The sequence below is a fragment of the Psammomys obesus genome, unplaced genomic scaffold (genome assembly GCF_907164565.1).
Source record: "Psammomys obesus unplaced genomic scaffold, mPsaObe1.curated_primary_1811, whole genome shotgun sequence".
Taxonomy (NCBI): domain Eukaryota; kingdom Metazoa; phylum Chordata; class Mammalia; order Rodentia; family Muridae; genus Psammomys; species Psammomys obesus.
Genome location: NW_026590407.1, coordinates 2,778,870 through 2,784,869, shown reverse-complemented (window position 1 = coordinate 2,784,869; position 6,000 = coordinate 2,778,870).

Here is a 6,000-nt window from a genome sequence, read left to right as displayed (position 1 = left end):
AATTATTTTTGAAACAAAAAAAAATAATTTTGGAAATCAGAAAGAAAGCCATAACATTTTATAATATTGTTGTGCATTGTTAATTGGATTTGGTAATAGAAAATGAGGGCAAAATGCATGTGTGGACATAAACATATACATAGTCAATACATATGTGTATACATATAAGTTTTGAAGGGAATTTTAGATATCTCTTTATCTATATTCACTTATGTATATGTCTCACTGGATGGCTAGATATCTCACACATCCTCAAATTACTGAACACAATCTTCCATTATCATGAAAAAGGTGAAAAATCTCCTAGAACATAGTTTAAAATAATTCAATATCTATATTCTCTGCGTTACTTCATTTACCATAGAGATTTCCAGAAAAATCCTCCTACTGGTGGGTGATATTTTCCAAAGCTTCCTGCTGAATGATGAACAAGTAGTCATTCCAGATATGGTCACTAGATGGCATGGATCTCCAACTTCTGACTTTCTTCAGTGAGAAAATATTTATGAAAACGAAAGAAAAGTCTCTTTTTTCTTTTTTTTTCTTTTTTTCTTTATTAATTACACTTTATTCACTTTGTATCCCCCCTGTGGTTTCCTCCTTCCTCCCGTCCCAATCCCTCCCTTCCTCCACCCTCTGCATGCATGCCCCTCCCCAAGTCCACTGATAGGGGAGGACTTCTTTTCCTTCCTTCTGATCCTAGTCAATTAGGTCTCATCAGGAGTGGCTGTATTGTCTTCTTCTGTGGCCTGGTAAGGCTGCTTCCCCCTCAGGGGAAGGTAATTAAAGAGCAGGCCAATCAGTTCATACCAGAGTCAGTCCCTGTTCCTATTACAATGGAACCCACTTGGATACTGAACTGCCATGGGCTACATCTGGGCAGGGGTCTTAGGTTATCTCCATGCATAGTCCTTCGTTGAAATAGCAGTCTCAGGAAAGACCCCTGTGCTCAGATTTTTTGGTTCTGTTGCTCTCCTTGTGGAGTTCCTGTCCTCTCCAGATCTTACTGTTTCCCACTTCTTTCCTAAGATTCCCTCCACTCTGCCCAAAGGGTGCCCATAAGTCTCAGCATCTACATTGATAGTCTGAAGGGAAGAGCTTTTCAGAGGTCCTCTGTGTCAGGCTCCTGACTTGTGCCCTCTTTTCTCCTTCTTCTGATGTCCAGCCTCTTTATGAAAGGAATGTCTCTTAAGAGTTACTCTGCGCAAGGCAATGCAGTCAGTTCTGATGAGACCTGATAGACTATGTTCAGATGGAAGGGGAGAAGGGCCTCCCCTATCAGTGAACTTGGGGAGGGACATAGGGGGAGAAGAGGGAGGGAGGGTGAGGTTAGAAGGGGATGGGGCAGGGAGCTACAGCTGGGATACAAAGTGAATAAACTGCAATTAATAAAAATAAAATAAAATTTAAAAATAATATATATGCATAAAAGTTATGAAATAATAAAATGAAAAGACTGACTACCAAAAAATATTACTCTGCATTACAAGATGTGCATGAATGTAAAACAAAATGGTGATTAGATTTTTATTTAATAGTTTTATTTTTTCTAATTCTGCAAATTAACTCCTAGTGACAAAGGAAACATTCTGCTGTAGGCTGACTTGGGGCCAGAGCAGGGAGAATGAATTAAGGCATTTTCTACAATTGTCCTGAGAAGCTTCATACAGTTTTCTAGATGTGCCCAACTTCAGAGTAGTGGATTCCATACTGAATTTCCCTAAGGACAGACTGGGTCATAAAGCATTTCCTGCTAAGATCTCTGAATAGCTCCTCCTTTCTTGACCTAAGTGTTCTAAATCTTTAAGTCTTGGCTGAAACACCACTCCCTGTGGAAAGTCTTCTCAACATACTCCAATGACCCTAGAACCTTAAACTCCCTAAATATAACTCCACCAGCTTCACCACTTTGAGACAAATATTGTTGTCTAAAAAGAGTTCAACGAATGGGAGTTCATAATTTCTCATGACTGTGGCCTCACACAGTGGAAGGTTCTAAAACTTTCAAGTATGTGAAGATGGGCCCCAGGCTTTGACTCTTCCACTTTTGAGGGTTACTGGGTCACAGATCAAGTAAGCAACGGAAATCCACATTTATTGTATACAAGGCAGCTGGGAATATGTGTCAGGGAAGCTGCTGAAACTTAAGAGGACTATGGGTTGACACCTTCTCTTCTTTGAAGATTCCATGGGATATTGAAATGAAAGTATCTTCTGTGCACCAGTTTGGTGGATCAAAGCTCATTGAAATTTTCAGGGATAGAATAGCAAGCATGAACATGGTTTAATTGGTACAATGACTTCTAAATAATAGGGAAAACATTAAAAACAAGGAAAGATTTTAATTCCTACATATACTTCTTAATTAACTGTAGGAGTAACACGTCTCTGAGATATATTTGAAATTATGCCACACTTAATTCTTATCACTTACTGAAATGTCAATAGACTTTCTTTTCACAGACTGAACAGATAGACAGGCAGGTAAGACAGAACATAGGTAGGTAGATAGATAGATAGATAGATAGATAGATAGATAGATAGATAGATAGGTGATAAGGATAGTTTTGCATCCAAAGCATGACTGATTAAATTATCTATGTAATCTTCAAGACATTTTATATTTAATCAAAGCCCACCAAAGGACCTATGAGAGAAGGAATTTCTTGGATGGAAAAACTTGCTCTCAATCATTGGCAAATCCCAGACTAAATGCCAAATTTCTGACTCTAAAATCCTTAATCTTCCCACTGCTTCACTCTGCATTGCCTTGATTATGGAACACACTCTAATGGTCTTTGTTTCTCAATATGATTGACGTTTGCATTTATGTTAAACAAAACGGAAAAGGCCTGCACAGGCTGAGGAGTAAATGCAAATAACTAGCAACTCCATAACCCAGTGACAAACATAGTTAACTTTTTGAGTTTCCTTTCTGATGCTTGGAAACTGTTTACTACTTTCAGTACATTAAGATGATTTGAGGCAAGCCTGTGTTTATTTTTACTGTTCTAAATCATATTACATTACACTCCACATTTTCATTGGAAGCATACTTTTCCATGTAAGGAATTCCTTCTCTGAGAGGACTAGTAATCATTTCATGAAGATGGAGAGTGGCTCATGAGGCAATAAATGGTTGCTAGAGAAGGAGCTGTCTTTTTCTTCAATGGTGTGGCCATTAGTAATTGTCCATGCTCTCATAAATAATGTCCTGCTCATTCTCATGTAAGCAAACTCAGTAGGCCATTAAAATAAAACATGAAGATAAAAGGGTGTACTAGTTTCTTCTCCTGTTATTGTGATAAAGTAACCTAAACACCCCCTCAAAAAACAAACAAACAAACAAAAAAACTAAGGGACAGATGGTTTATTTGGCTCACAATTTCAGGTTATATTCCATTACTACAATAAAGTTAAGGCAACAGGAACTGAGTCAGTTAGTCATGGTACATGCACTGTCCACGTCAGAGAGCATTGGATCAACTCATGCATGACAATGCTCAGCTCATGTTCTCTACTCTTTTACAGACCATGATCCCTTGCCTGAAGAATGGTGCCATCCACAAGAGACAAGTATTTCCACTTTAATTAATGTAATAAAGACACCTGCCAAGAGACACAGGCACAAACTAACCTAATCTAGATACTCTCTCATCAAGACTCACTTTCTAGGTGATTCTAAGATTGTATAAAATTGACAACTAAAACTATCACAGAGGGAAGAAAAAAGCATTTCAGCAGAAGACAGAGCTATAAAAGACAGGATGAAAATTCATTATATTTGTGTATGTAAAATTGTCTACATACATATATACATACATGAATATATACATACATACTATAGGGAGAAAAGACTGGGGATCTAACTGACAAGAGAACACAACAGAACTTGACTTGTGAGAGAATCTTCAGAATGTTTATGTCTCTCATATGGCAGTATTTTGCCAGCTGTACTCACCTCTGAAACATATATCCCAAAACCTTGAATTTTGAAAAATCCAGCACATTTAAGAGCAATTCAGAGTTGAAGAGTCTGGTACAATACACAGCGGTACTTACCAGAAACCACAGGAAACATTTAAAAATAGCTAAGACAGCAAATGTTCACATTTTGTCACTTCCTTTCACTACTGTGTAGACTTTCGAAGTGTGCAAAACTAACATTAAAAAATTAGTACTTTCCCTATATTCCAATAATAAACCTGCTGTGAAAGAAATCAGGAAAATGGTGCCAATCATAAACAGCCTCAAAACATATAAAATATCTAGGGATAGACTTAAGTTGATGAAAGACTGAACTTTAAAACATTCAAGAATACATTACAATACAAAAAGACCTCCCATGCTCAAGGATTGGCAAAATTAGTATTTTGCAAATGACTGTCGTTCTGAAACTTATGTACAAGATGACCACAATCCCAAACAAAATCTCTATGACATGGCTCATTTAAGTAGAGAAATCAATCCTAAAATTTATTTTGATGAACAAAAGTCTCCAAAGAGTCAAATGAATTCTTCACAGAAAGATCACCACTGGAGGTATTGAAATGTCTGATCTCAAATTATAATACAGTCATAGTAACAAAAATAGCAAAGCAATGGCACAACATTGGATATGTAGACCAATGGAAGAGTATACTGGACTACAAACCAAATCCACCTACCTACAGCTACTTCACCTCATTTTCATTTTAAAAGATGTAAAAGAAATACATAGGAGAATAGCATCTTTTATCTCTCACCTTATACAAAAGTAGTTAAAATGAGCCAAAAACTTTAATTAAATATTTGAAACTCTAAAATTGTTAAGAAGAATACATAGAAAAAACAATTCATGATATATGTGTAAGCAAGAGCTTTCTGAAATATTCCAATAATTAAGGAAATAACAAGGATTGGCAAATGGAATTTCATAAAATTGAAAAGCTTGTGCACAGTGGACAGAACAATTAGCAGAGCTAAGAAACACTCTACAGAATGGGATAAATTCTTTGCTACCTATATATTTAACAGATTATTAATATCTAGAATATATAAAGAATTCTAAAACTACCTAAAATCAACAAGTTGAATAATTAGATGAGCAGATAATTATCAAAAGATGAAACATTGCCAATTAGCATATGAACATACTTAACTAGCAATAAAATTCAAAATAAAACTACAAAAAGATTCCAACGTGCCTTAGTTAGAATATCTATCAATAGGAAAACAAATAAGAGAGAATCCTTGTGTGTGGGGGGGGGGGAGAAAACACAAATACAGCTGTTAGAAATATAAATTAGTCCAGCAACTATGGAAATTATTATGGAAGTTCCTGTAAAAACTGAAGTTAGAACTACAACATGGTCCAGCTAAATCATTGCTGGAAGTATTTGTCCAAAGAAAATAAAGGCAGCATATTAACTGTAGTCAAGTTACAGAATTAACTAAACTGTCTGTCAATAGAAGAATGAGTAAAGAAACTGTGACACATACACATTGGAGTTCCTTTTAAAGGCCATGAAGAATGACATTATGTTATTTGCAGTAAAGCTGATACAACTGGAGATGACATTAAGTGAAATATGCCAAGCTGAAAGTGCAAATATTGCTTGTTGCATGTCATATGTAGCTCCTAGAGCTTATATATGTGTGTACAAAATAAATTTTATATATAATGCAGAAGCAGAACTGATGCTATTTGAGAAAAGGATGGAGAATTCCAGGAGGAGAGTAAAGAGATAATAGCAGCATTTGATTGGTTATGGTCAAAATACATGATGTACTTGAATGAAAATATCTGTATGAAACACATTACTGAAACAGCTGCAAAGACCCACAACCAAATATTGGGCAAAGTGCACGGAGCCTTGTGGAAGTGGGTGGGGGGGTATAGAAGGACCCAGAGAGGACAGGAGCTCCACAAAAAGACCAATAATGTCAAATAACCTGGACCCAGGGGGTCTTATGGAAACTGAAGCATCAACCAAGAAACATGCTTGGACTCGAACTAGA